At 52.1% G+C, this 12,987-nt stretch overlaps 1 protein-coding gene across 7 annotated transcripts in view; it reads left to right on the top strand.

Moving 5' to 3' along the window:
• The window catches only part of EPB41 (erythrocyte membrane protein band 4.1), a 74,721-nt gene that overhangs the window by 10,845 nt on the left and 50,889 nt on the right, over positions 1-12,987 (top strand). For 2 of the 7 annotated variants that reach the window (XM_052698575.1, XM_052698568.1), the window contains exon 1: positions 10,087-10,102. The exons of 3 other annotated variants lie outside the window; for them this stretch is intronic. The gene's annotated coding sequence lies outside the window, so the exon portion shown is untranslated. Of the gene's footprint in view, positions 1-1,980; positions 2,149-10,086; positions 10,103-12,987 lie in introns of those variants that run through there. 2 more of the 7 variants (XM_052698555.1, XM_052698556.1) reach the window with 2 other exon arrangements.

Below are 12,987 nucleotides of genomic sequence, written 5' to 3'. Positions count from 1 at the left end.
AGCAGTGAATTGGTTGTTGGTTTTGGAGTGCTGTGGCAGGCTGGAGGAGGTTTATCTCTGCAGCAGTGTTTGGTACGGTGCTGGGTGAGCGTGGAAGTCCCAGGCTGCCACCACAGTGCACGCATGTTGCAGCAGAGTGATGCAGCGTTTGCTCTTTCTTTGTGATTCTGTGAATATTTCTTGAATTTGCAGTTTAGTCTGTTGGAGGAAGATTACTACAGGCTTTTTTTTTTTGGCTGTCTACCACTGAATCAAGATGTGAGCACTGGAGAAACTCAGCGTTAGCTGAAGTGCCCCTTCCTCCGAGGTAAATCTTTTATCAGAGCTGTCTTTGCTCTCCGTCGCTGTTTGTTTCACAGTAAAACCATGCTTGTGAAGTTGAAGGCAGATTTCCTTTATGCTTCATCCTGGCCCTCTGCTGTCGGCCAGCTCTGCACCGCTGATGGTGACACTGAATCTGGAAGAGGAGCCAAGGGCAGAGGGCCAGCAGTGGCACAGCAAAGCCACCTGCTCTCCTCCCACCTTGTTTGCTCTGTGAAATGGCTGCTGCTGCCTTCGAGATGCTCTCCTGCTAGCAAAGTGGCACGGAAGCTGAACATGCCTACTGTGCATGCAATATGTACAGCATACATACCACCAGCTTGCTTAGAACAGTGGTTTATAAATGATCCAGTTGGCCAGCTTCCTTTCTTTGTTTTCCTAGGGCTTGGAGCAATCCTGACTATTTCTCTTCATCCTAAATTCTCCTTGCTTTTGGGGAAGGAAGCACCAATGCCAGCACGCCACATCGTTCCTTTGTTTAGACTGGGAATTCCTCACTTAGAGAAGCTCCTCGGGGTATGGAGAGCTATGTGAAGTTTATTATTTGTGCTGATAATGCTCTGAACGCATTGTTCATCAGCAATGGCAAAGTGGGGGCTCTATGTTAATGCACAAATCCTACCAGCAGGGCATCGGATCACCTTACAAAGGATATTTTTATGAAGAACTTACCTCAGCTGGAGTTAATCTGGTGCCGAGGAGCTTTTAAGATGCTGCAGGAGGACTTAGGGCTGTTTGCTGGTTGTGTGCCCATTGCACAGACACAGCTGGGGTGCTGGGCATCAGTCTTGGTCGGTTTGCACTGAGCAATGCTTGAGGATCAGAGCAGCCCTGCCTCAGAGGTCACAAACAAATGCCTCGCGTGGATGTGATTCCTTTCCTTAGTCCATATGCAGCAGCTGAATACCAAGAAATCCTGACTTATTAAAGTAATTCCCCATCTCTAAGGGGCTCCTAGAAGCGATTTAAACCAGGGGGGAGTTCTTAAAATATTTGCGATATTGGCACGAGGCAAAATGTTCTTATAGTGAAGAATGTAAGAAATTTCCATTGCTTCCTCTGAGATTTCAGAGGTCAGTTTGGGGCTGTGCGGGAAGAAGCCAGCACTTCACAGCACACGTGTTGTCGGTGTTTTTGGTGTAACTCACGTTGAATTAAGCAACAAAATGATTTTCAGAGCGCCTTTCCCCCCTCACCCCGGCTCCTCTCTCCGTCTCCCTGAGGTAACCCTCTCAGCTCTCTCCTTCAGACGTTGCTCCGCAATCTGGGTCACTGAGGAGGTGGCCGCTTGGGAAATACCGAGGGGAGAACGCCTTTCTGCCCCTTTTCTGCCGTCCCCCGTTGAGACGGAGCCCCTCCCGGCCGTATGTGTGCGCCTGCAGCCCGGTCCCTGCGGGCCGTAACGCCGCGGGGCTGCGGGGGAACGGGGCGGGCAGCGGCTCGGCGCGCCGCTCTGCTCAGAGCCCTGAGGGGAAAGCGGGAGGGGGGGGGGGGGAAGGGACTCTTCCCCCGCCCTCCCCGACAGCCGCCGTTTCCCTTCCGCCAATAGGAGGGCGGCGCGGCGTCCCGCCCCCTGAGATCTACCAATGGGAACTTACTACAGTGTTGTGGGTGGGGGCGGGACCGGGGGCAGAGCCAGAGTGCGGGCGGGAGGGCGAGAGGAAGGCGGGAGGACGCTGCCGGGAGGCGCGGAGGGGCTCGGAGCGGCGCTGCTCGGATTGCTTGGGTTCGGCTCGGTTCGGCTCGGCCCGGCCCCGAGGCGGCAGCGCACCGAGGGCTCTTCGCAGAGCCCCGGTGCGCTGCGTGAGGAGCGGCAGAGGCGGGTGGGTAAGTGCGCGTGCACGCGGGGCCGTGTGCGCGGGTATGGCGCGTCCGGGCGCGCGCCGTTGTTGTGTGGGTTTTTTTTTTCTTTTTTTTTTTTTTTTTTTGGCCGTTTGGGCGCTTCGGTGCATGCGTTGTGTGTGCACGGTTTGCGTGCGTGATGCGTAGCCCGCGTGTACGCGAGGGGTGCGGGCGTGCAAAGGGAGCTCCCTGCACGCGCGGTGCGCGCGCGCGGCTGATGCACGGATTGCATGTGCGCGCGTGTCGTGGTGCGCGCGCTGTGCAAGCTCTGCTGTGCCTGCATGTGTGTGTGCTGGTGCTTTGCACCGTGCTTGTGGTCCGTGCGCAGTGTGCAGGCTGTGCGTGCATTGCACAGCCTGTGTGTGTGATGGAGCACTGAGTGCTGCGAGGCCGCCGCTCAGCAGGAGAGCGCTTGCTGGAGGGGCTGCCGAGGTGGTTGGCAATGCGATGGAGGTCCCAGCAGTGCACCTGCAGCACAGCGCTGCTGCTGGGTTTTATCCTAGGCAATGCGAGGTTTGTGGTAGGAGCAGTTCGAAGGGCTGGGAGGGAGCTGACGCTGCAGGGAGGTGTGTGCTGTGTGCTGTGTGCTGTGTGCTGTGTTGCGCTCGCTGCCTGCTCCGTGGGCTTGGGGTGGGCTGCATTGAGGGTCCCCCCTAAAGCTTCGTGTGCTGAGAGCTGCGCGGCTGGCAGCACGGAGCTCAGTTCTTAAAGGCTGTCCCAATTCCGGGGCAGATTTTAGTTTCTACTCTTCAGTAATGAACGTCAGATAATCCCTGTGGGACCCCAGGGGAGGAGACCTGCTGGGTGGGAGCTGCAGTCCTGCTGCTCCAGGTTCTGCCCCACGTGGATGTGGAGCTGCTCTTTGTGCCATAACGGCGTTGGCAGCTCGCTGAAGGTTTTCCTGCAGTGTTGTGCTTGTGGCAGTGGGGATGCTCTGCTTTGCAGATGATGCTTTTATGGAACGTTACGTGCAAATGGTGCCAACCTTGAGCACCTCTGGGTGCATCTGTGCTGTGGGTTGGTGTGAATTAAGGCTGTGAGGTCAGTCAGTTTCTGCTGACATGGCAAAGCTGCCCAGTGAAGTCTGTGTTCGGGGGTTCTTGGCAAACATCGTCTGCTGCCAAGGTTGAATTTGGGATAAACACAGCACTCCTTACTTTTAAAGCCAGATCAGACTTATCAAGCAGGGAGAAATGTTGAGTATTCTTTGTTTTTTTTTTTGTTCCTCCTGCATCATTCCAGGTCAGAAGAACAGCAAGAATTGCATTCTGATCTGCTCTCCCAATCACGATGCGCACCAAATCCCTCTCGACAGTGCAGCAGCAGAGATGGGGGGCAAAGCTCCTTCCCAGCACCTCTATTGGTGTGGAAGGAGGAGGGAGAGCTCTTCACTGCCCCTCTGTGAGCACCTTGTGCTGCTCCAGCCTAGAAGTGCTTTAAGAGTTACACTCCAGCCTGGCATTCTGGATGTGATGCTTGCAATTGACAGCGTTTGATTTGGGGAAAGCAGCAAAACACACCATGTCTGTTCCGATTCTCCATTTGCTGCTTGCTGAGCAAATATTGAAATGGATGCAAAGTGGGGTTGATAGATGCTGTGTTTCTGTGCTGAGCAGCTTCGTTTACAAATTCATTCATTAGCGATCAAAGCGTGGCGGTGCTGTGCAGCTCGCGGGCACTGAGCCATGGGGTGTCAGCTGCTCTGCTCTGAAGTCAGAGTAGGGATGTGTGGCCTGTGTGTGTGTATGGGGGGGCTTAGATGGGAGATGTGTGTGTGCTCTTCGTCTTGTAGGGCTCTTCCAGCCTTGGTGATGCTGTGATTCTCTGCTCACTGAATCCTCCTGGGGTTCTGGTAGCAAAGGGCAACGAGGTGGAGCTGTTACAGGCATTGGTTTAATGTGAGGGGTCCTTCATAGGAGTGCTACAGCAGTGCTATGGGTGTGAATAGCTTCCAGTTCTTCCTCACCCTTTGTGCTCTGATACTCATCTCCGAATTTACCGCCTTTTCCCTGGCTGCGCTTCTTCCAGTGCAACTTCTCAGAGCATCCAGAGGTGCCAGCACTGCCCTGCTCTCACCCAGCTCTGTGTTATTCCACCCTCCCCTATTGCAGCTCCTTGGGAAGCCCCATGCCACGCTTTCTGCATCGAGAGGAGCTCACGGTTGGGGCTCGGCGATGTTTTGCAATGCTTGTTCTGCTCTCCTGGTGCTTGGCTTTCGCTGTAATCCTCTGTAGATTAAGCAGGCAGCCGCACGTAAAGATTTTGCTGTATTCTTCTCATCTGTTGCTCTGTTCTGATCAGTTCTGTGGTTCCTTACGTTGCCAAGAGCTGTAGGATGCGGCATGGCAGGGATTTGTGTCTGTCCATCGGGTGGATTAGGTAGGAATGTCCATGGCTTGCAGTTAATCCAGATTAATATTATTAGTTTCCTTACGCTCAGTCGGTTGTTTACGCCTGTTTGCTGTTTACTTGAAATTTTGCTTTTGTAATTCCTCTGACATTATGTATTAAACCCAAAGATTTTTAATTCTGCACTAAATCCCTTTTTTTTGTGTTTTTAATTTCATTTTTATTTTTGAATGCAGAGGTTCCACAGGGAGGGAAATTGTGTGGGCTTTGGGTGCGAGCAGTCGCACTCTTTTGGATTCTGCTGCAGTTCTGATACACACTCCTGTGCAAACTTGCTGTAGCTGTTGTGTCTGCAGCAAGCACACCTTGCAGCACGTCCCCATCGCCGTCCTGCTGAGCTGCACAGCGTTCTAACTGGTGCTCCCAGGGGGTTTCAGCCCCCCCACGGCCCCTGAGCTCAACGCTTTGCAGAGTTCTCCCTTCCATCTGTCGTTGAGAATGAGTGCTGTGTGATGTCACTGCATCAGCCCGGCTGCCAGCAGGTGCAAGCCATGCACTGACCTCCTTCACCATGCCTGCAGCTGCTTCAGGAGAAACCTTTCTGCCTGAAGCCGGGCATGGGCTCAGCATGAGTTACAGTTGCAGCAGAGCGCACCGTGGATGCAGCCTGCAGCCTGGGGCAGGGCTCAGCAGCAGCAGCTTTGATCTAGTTGGCTATTTCTATGAAAAACACAATTCCTTTGAACACGCGGGTCACCCGTTGTAGGCTGATTATGTCCTCCCCTTCCCCGCCCCACGTAATGCGTGTGTGTGAGAGAGATAATTAAAAGCTTTTCGTTAAATAAATGACTAAGCTGCTCACACGGCTGCGTAGCGGAATTGCAGGGCACAGGCAGAAGATGGTGCAGGGCTGCTCCTCGTGCCTCCATCACCTCCTATGGGTGCAACCCTCAACCTGAGGGTTGGGCATTGCTGGGATGGTAACACAGCTGGGCTGAACCCTGCAGCCTCACTGGGAGTTGTTCTCCTGCAGCCCCCTGCCTTGCTTGTTGCCTTCCAACTCCCAGACTCATTGAAGGAAGAAGATCTAACATAGCTTGCAAGGGAGCAGCAGGGATTTGTTGCAGTTTGCTTTTGAGCAGCTCTGGAGCAGAGGCGGTGAGCCCCAGAGCTGCTCCAACCCTCAGTCCTCCCTGCTGTTATCTCCAGCTGCCAACTTGAAAGCGTATGCGTGCAGTGAGAACCTGGTGAGAGACACAGGGGATAAACACACCGAGCGCCGTAGCGTAGAGCTGGAGTGTGGGCTGCCTGCTGGCAGCTGCAGAAATAACTTTCAAATCAGAAACGTTTGGGGCTCAGGGAAATGTCCGGCTGCACACAGAATGAGAGTTCTCAGCTAAAGGTCTGCTGGGTATTTGGTTTCTGTTGGGTGTTTGGTTTTGATGTATCTCTAGTCTGAAGGCTTTGAGGACTTCCATGCTTTCTTGGAGAGGAGGAACAGCTGAGAAGAGGGAAGAGTCCAGGCTCAATATTGCTCTGCCCTTCATTCCCATGTGCAGCCAGGCCCTGTGCTGCGTTCACATGTGCTGGAAAGGAGCTCTTATAGGTGCTCTGCTTTGCTGAGTTAATTATGAGGATCGGCCGCCTTTGGTCTGCAGGAGTTTCTGACTGATGAGGGAATGGGCACTGGGGAAGGGTCATCTAACAAGGAGGAATAGCAGGAGTGATGGCATGAGCATGGGGAGGGTGTGCTGAGTTCCTCTGCCCACAGCTGCTCCTGATCCCATTTCCAGCATGCGTGTGTTGTTACAGGACAGCTTTTCTCTGAGGCTGTTGTTACGTGTTTTGTTTCCAGTGTGGCTGCTGCTATTTCCCCCTTGCCCACCTAACTGCTCCCTTCGACAAACACTTCCTGTGTTTACGTGCAGCTCTATCTGCTCTGTTTGTTCCTGCCTGTGCACTTCCTTTCCCTCGCCCAGTATGTGGCTGAAAATCGTAGAACAGAATCACTGAGGTTGGGGGAAGACCTTTAGGATCCCCAGCCCGTCCCACCGTACCCATAACCACATCCCCACAACCCTGGAGCACCCCAGACACCCAACCTGCCCGTCCCCTGGTGCAACTCGAGGCCATTCTGCTGTCCCATCCATCAGTTGCTGCTGCTCTCCCATATAGCAGCTGTAACACAAACCCCAGCACCTCAAGCAATGATATTTCTCACCTCTGGGGCAGCTTTGTTTTTCTGTCTCATTTTGCTCCTGGTGTGAGATGATGTTCCAGGGCACCGATGCAGGGAATGTTCCCCTCCTGCACCCAGGTATGCAGAGCTGCACTCCTGGCTTCACGTTCTGCAGCTGCTGCTGCTCTGTAGCTTATTGAGAAATGATGATGAGCAAGTAGAGATCTTCCCCTTGCAAAGATGTAGTTTATTGAGAAGAGGTCCTACCACGTGATGGATGGAGCAGGAGAGCCTGGGATGTGGAATCTGTTAGCACTGTATCTGCGTGCCTCCAGAGGCAGAGCCACTGCTACGTAGTGATCGTGAGCAATGACTTCAGCCAAGCATGGAGCCTTGCAATTGAAGTGAAATTTAGTGCTTTGCTGTGATGCCTTTTGTGCAGCTTTATTTCTTTCTCTAATTATATTGGGCTCCCCAGTACGAGAGTCGTCTGATCGCTGCACCAGCCAGCTTTTTTGGTCTGGGTTTGATCTGTGCAGCTCACATTGCAGGAAAGGGAATAGATGTGCAGTGGGCTTAGCCTTTTTTCCCCCTTGTTTTGAGGTGGAGGTGCAGCTCTGTGCCTCTGCAGACCCCATAAAGCACAGTGGCTCTTGGCATAGAAGCAGATGCAAGAAAGTCTTAACCACAGTTTCAGTGGAACAGCCCTGGCTTTGGTCTTTTATGTTGTGAGCAGCGTTGTAAGGAAGGGGAGCTGTGCCCCTCTGCTCAGATTTGCTGAAAACCATGGATAGATTTGTACCCATCTTGGAAATGGGTTCACCTTGTGGGCTTTGTGATGGAATTCCTCCTGCGCTGCCCTGATCCAGTGCAGCAGAATCACTCCTTGAGAGCATATTCTGAGACGTGCTGTCACTCATTTAAAGCAGGAAAGCACAAATGTTTTTGTATTCCTTCAGCTGGAAAACACCAGCCCAGCTTTTCTACCAAATTTGGGATTTGGGAAGTGGTGCATAAATGCAGCCAGCTGCTCCTTAGGGCTCAGCACACCCACGAGCTCCAGCTCAGCCACGACCATCTCTGCAGGAGGAAGCATCTGGACAGTGTGTGGCTTTTGTTTGCATTTTTGTGCTGAGCTTGATGCCTCTGTTGCATTGGCTTTCCCACCCATTACCTGGGTGCAGTCACAGGGTGCTCTTTGGGTGCATGGTTTGCATGCTGCAGCCTGTAGGCATTTGGCAATGAGTCACAGAGCCCAGGAGGGCACAGGGTTCACGTCCTGTGAATCAGTCAGGGAGAGCCCAGGTCTTTGCACAAGCTTAAAATGAAGGGTTATAACTCCCAGGTGTTAGATGCGTTGGTATTGGCGCTGATAAGCTTGTTTAGCAGCAGGTTCAGAATCAAGGCTTGTAATTTGTTGCTCGTTCAGAAAAGTCTGCCTTCGCCACTCCAAGCAATGAATTGTGTTTCTGAGTGCAAACTGAAAGCCAGTTTGACTTGGAGCAGGGCAAATATTTGGGTTGTAAGTGGCTGGCTTGTCATGCAGGCCGTGAGTCCAAGTGGTGCCTGGCACAGCCCTTATGGCTCTGTGTGGCTGCAGTGACCACCTTTGCAATCTGTGTTTATTACGAGCAGGAAGCAGCGCGGCTTTTGCCATCTGCATGCCAGGATACCTTCAGTGTTGAATGTTTGCAAACAGGGATGTGTGTGAGATACACCCATGCGACGGCTGGTCTGCTGGCACTGGAGGTTATGTTTGGGTGGCAGGTTCCTATTTTTCAGCAGGCTGGAAGTTGTTTGTGGTGCTCAGGATGACGTTGTTGTGCTGCAGATGAACTGTGAACAAGCCGTTCACTTGTGAGCACTGAAGGGTTTCATCACTGCTCTTCGTATTGAAAATATCATGGAGCAGAAAGGATCTTTCTGCCGTCTCAGTGCTGCACTGAAGCAATGGCAGCTGCACACCCGTGTTCCCCTGTGTCTCTCATGTAGGTGTGCACCTGCTGTGCCCAGCTCCCTGCTGCAGGTCCCAGCCCTTGTGCCATGCAGCCCTGCAGGGAGATGAACTTCCTTCCCAAAGAGCTCAGGTTTGAGGTGGGTGGGAAGAGCAGAAATGAGTCACAGATGACACAGGCTGGGCAGAGAAGAGCTGTTTACCTTCTCTGTTTTTTCCCCTTTCCTCAAAGTCTTGAACAGACCAAACCTCCTGAGTTTTGTGTTGAAACTGCACCACTCCACCCAAAACAAAATGTGCTGAACGTATATTGAACAAGCAGATGAGTAGATGGTGGTGATGGAGTGCAGCATTTGCTTTTGGCCTTTAGCTCTTTCGTATGGGTGACACTGTGGCAGCATTTCTGCAATAGAAGTCTGCATGTAGAAAGGCAAAAAAAGAGAGCAAAGTTTATAGAATCTTGGCATGCATCTGCCTTGAAAAATGTTGCATTTTCTCAAGATCCATCAGAAGAATGCCTGATGTCTGGGTGAGCATTTAGCCTGGGCAATCCAAGTTGCAGAGTACCTCCCATTAGCAGTGCTTGTGGCAGTGGGCACTCTGCTGATGGAGGCTTTGTGCTCAGTCCCAAAACAGCTCCAGCTCTGTGTGGCTCAGGCACTGTGCATCCCTGGCTGGAAAGGAGCTCACTGTGTCCCTCCTGTCCCACAGATCTCTGTTTTGCAGAGGCTCATCTCATCCATGGACACATTGTAAGGAGCTCCCAGCCGTGCTGTGCCACGATGCGGGGCGCGCTCTGTAATTAATGTAGGCTCTTGAGTGCTGAGTAATTAGGAGCAGTAATTGGATGGGAGCTTAAGAGTAGGAGCACAGTTAAATAAACAGGCTTGGAAGTGCGATGGCAGCAGGTGAGATGCCTGGGAAGGGTGAACCCCATCGGTGCTCACTGTGTGCCACAGCAAGGAGCCGAAGCAGAGCTGCGCTCAGTGAGGTTTGTGAGCACCTCCCTCCATTAGGGAGAACATAATGAAATATCCTTAAGTGGGAGGTTTAATTCACTTTGGAGCAGTTTCTGTGGTCTCTTCAGCACTGAGCAGTGGTAACCAGCTTGGGTTGCACATGCAGTGCTGAAGTGCAGTCGGTGGGTGCTTCCTAACCAGAGACCACACTGAGGAAAGCTCTGTTTTTCATTCGTGCTTCTTTACTTTTCCCTCTTAAGGCAGCAAAGAAATCCTTCTTACAGCTGCACAGAGCATCCTGCGCCTTGTGTGCATGTTGATTATTGTCACCTCACTGAACCGCTAACGAGGAACAAGCCACCGTTCACTTTCAGCAGCAATTTATAAAGAGAACCCGAAGCCATTGCCTATGAGAAAATGCAAAGGAGGAGGCTTAAGGGTGCGTTTGTTGGAGGGCAGAGAGGCAGCTTGCACGGGCCATCTGTCTGGTGGAGATGGGTGAGATCACATTCGCTTTTTGCTCCCTTCACCTTTTCGCCCTGGCGTCGTTTGAAGGCTCTTCTCATCGCAGCTCTGTCCCTAACAATGATACCGACAGAGCTTGCAGAAAAGAGGATTTGTGTGGCATTTTGTTCTCTTGTGCTCCGTGAATGTGGATTTCAGCAATATTGTTCTGTGGGCTCCGCTGTCGGCCGTGTGTCTGGTGCAGATGGGGCACGTGGGGTTCTGCCTCCGGTACTGCTGTCAGCTGCACAGGACCAGTAGGTTTCATATCCCCAGCGTGGATGAGAGCGATGTCTGTTCTTCATTTTCTGCTGGGTTTGGTGCTTGATCCATACCTGAGCTGCTCTGGGTCCCTGTAGATCTGTGGCTCTCAGCCGCCCATTGGGCAGTGAGGCTTCTGTTGGGCAAGAGGCAGTTGCACAACTGGGATTGAAATGTAAAAAAGGGAAAAATAAGCAGAACTTCTCAAACCAAACCTTCAGCGCTGCCTTTGTGTTGCTGGGTGTGTGCACAGGAACGTGCTCACTTTGTATAGGGGAGGGCTGTTGTGAGACCTGACTTGTAGAATATGTGTCAACAGCATGCCGAATGGACAAGAGGTGAATGCCTTAAGTTGTGCCAGGGCTGGTTCAGGTTGGGTAGCAGGAAAAATTTCTTCTCCATAACAGTGGTAATGCAGTGGCACAGCTGCACAGGAGGTGGTGGAGTCACCGTCCCTGGAGGTGTTCAGAGACCATGGAGATGTGGCACTGAGGGATGTGATTATGGGCATGGTGGGATGGGTTGGGGTTGGACTTGGTGATCTGAAGTCCTTTCCAACCTTACTGATTCAATGAAATGGGCACGCAGGACCAGTAGCCAACCAGAAAGTTTCAGCTGACTGTAACCACGATGATTTATTTTGATGGGGAGATACTAAACCTGCTGCATTCTGTTTGCTTTTGCTTATTTATTTTATTTGTTTGTTTAATATTGCCCCATTTCAAGAGCTGTGTGCTGTCTACTGCTGTCGTCTCAGCCAGGAGTGTTCCATCTTCACACCATGGGAGCAGGGAAAACCTCTTTCAACTTCAAAGCTGTGCCCCAGGTTCCCTGGTGCACGCCTGTGGTCTGCCTGCAAATGTCTGCCTTTGCACCAAGGTTCTCTTTAATGCATTCAGGGACACCAGGCTTCTGGTGCAGTGCTTAATGTAAAGTGAAATGGAGAAGCTGGGAAAATGGGGGGGGGGGGGCGGGAGAGATGCAGAGGGAATGGGGAAAGCTCAGTGGAGAGACAAAGCAAGGGACAATTAATTGCCTGAGAGAGAAGCAGAGCAGCTGCGCTGGTGCAGGAGGAGAACAGGATGAGTGCAGCTGAATGTGAGGATGGGAGAGGAGTGTGTGAGTGCATCTCACAGAGCAGCCTTTGGACTCCTGTGTGGGGGAGCATTGGGATCAGCAGCAGAATTGAGCTTGGCTTGAGACGCAGTGGCTGCAGCGCACTGTTCAGAAATGCAGAGGCCACTGAGGAGTGCTGGTGTGGTGCTTAGTGCCTGTGTGTGTCCTGCTGTGCTGGGTTGTCAAGAGGGGAATTGAACAAGTAAAAAAGCTGCTCGAGAACTGCTCAGATGCAGCAGCAGTGCTGGTATCAGTGCCTGCCCTAGAATCAAAACCCACATTAGGCTCAGTGCTTCCTACACAGCCCCAGCGAGCTCCAAAAGCAGGACAGCAGCAGAAAATGTCAGCAAACAGCCCTGTCATGTGGGTGCAGAATGTGTCTGTAACTCTGCCCCTGCAAATACTCAGCGTGAGCACAGCTTCCTTTTCTGCAGTTCCAAGAAACCAACATTTATGCACATTTCCTCCATGCAAATGATTGCAACATCTGTGAGCCGGAGGACTGTGCAGGAGGTGAGCAGAGCGGTGCTGAGCAGAGGATGGAGGACGCTTCCAGTGGTCTCCAGCAGTGCAAAGCATCTGCAGTGCCACGCTCTCTTCGTTCACAAAGTTTTTTTTAATCCGTGCTCTCTCTTCCCTCCAAGGTGATATTTAATATCCTGCTTGCTGTTTTGCTGCGGCCAATGCAGCATTCTGCCTGCTGGAGCCCAGCTGCTGTGTCCCCGTGAGCCATTAGTGCATTAGGGCAGGAGTGGGCACAGTAATTCAAAGCTGGTGAGCACGGGCACCCTGTGGACTCGGCCCTAATGGCTCTGTGGGCAGGCAGAAGGTGTCAGCATCATTATTTTGGTTCAGCAGCAGAAGCCTTGGTAATGGTGTTCGTGCCCTCCTGGAGGATCAAAGGGATTCCTGACAGCTGAGCTGCTGCAGTGAAGTGTGCCTTGTCCAGCTGTAACGGAGCTGCCAAAGTAACGGAGCTGGATGTGAAAATGTCCCTCTATCCCTTGTGTCAGTATTGAGCACTGCCTGGAAGTGGAGCTTTAGCTCTGCCAACTTAGAGCCGTGCTCTGCTCTGCTGAGCAGACCGACGGTGATTTTTCACTGCTGTGGCCACTGAGTACTTAATACCTGCCAGAAGAACAGGTGATTATTTAATGAAAACTGCATGCAGTTTCTTGGAGCCGTGTTTAAATGTGTCCTGTTAAAGCTGGAAAAGCTGGTTCACATCTTGTGTTGTCAGCAGCACAGAGCAGTGTGGGAAAGGACGGCAATTTTGATTCAAAGCCATCGTCAGTGCAAATGGTTGTTTGCAAATGTGTTGCATCAGATGTGTCGATGCATGTAATTAAGGAATGAAAACTGCTGCGTACCCCTAATTAAGAGGATTAAGAGGGAAAGCTGCCTGATTTCACTGCCGGGTGGAAAAACAAACAAACACGGTGGTGAAATGACTGCAAGGCCAAGTGTCTGCTCTGGTGGTTCTGCTGCAGCCGTAAACATTG

The sequence above is a fragment of the Tympanuchus pallidicinctus genome, unplaced genomic scaffold (assembly GCF_026119805.1).
Source record: "Tympanuchus pallidicinctus isolate F22 unplaced genomic scaffold, pur_lepc_1.0 scaffold33, whole genome shotgun sequence".
NCBI lineage: Eukaryota > Metazoa > Chordata > Aves > Galliformes > Phasianidae > Tympanuchus > Tympanuchus pallidicinctus.
Note: the sequence above shows the minus strand (reverse complement) of the source record. Positions and strands in the feature narration are given on the sequence as shown.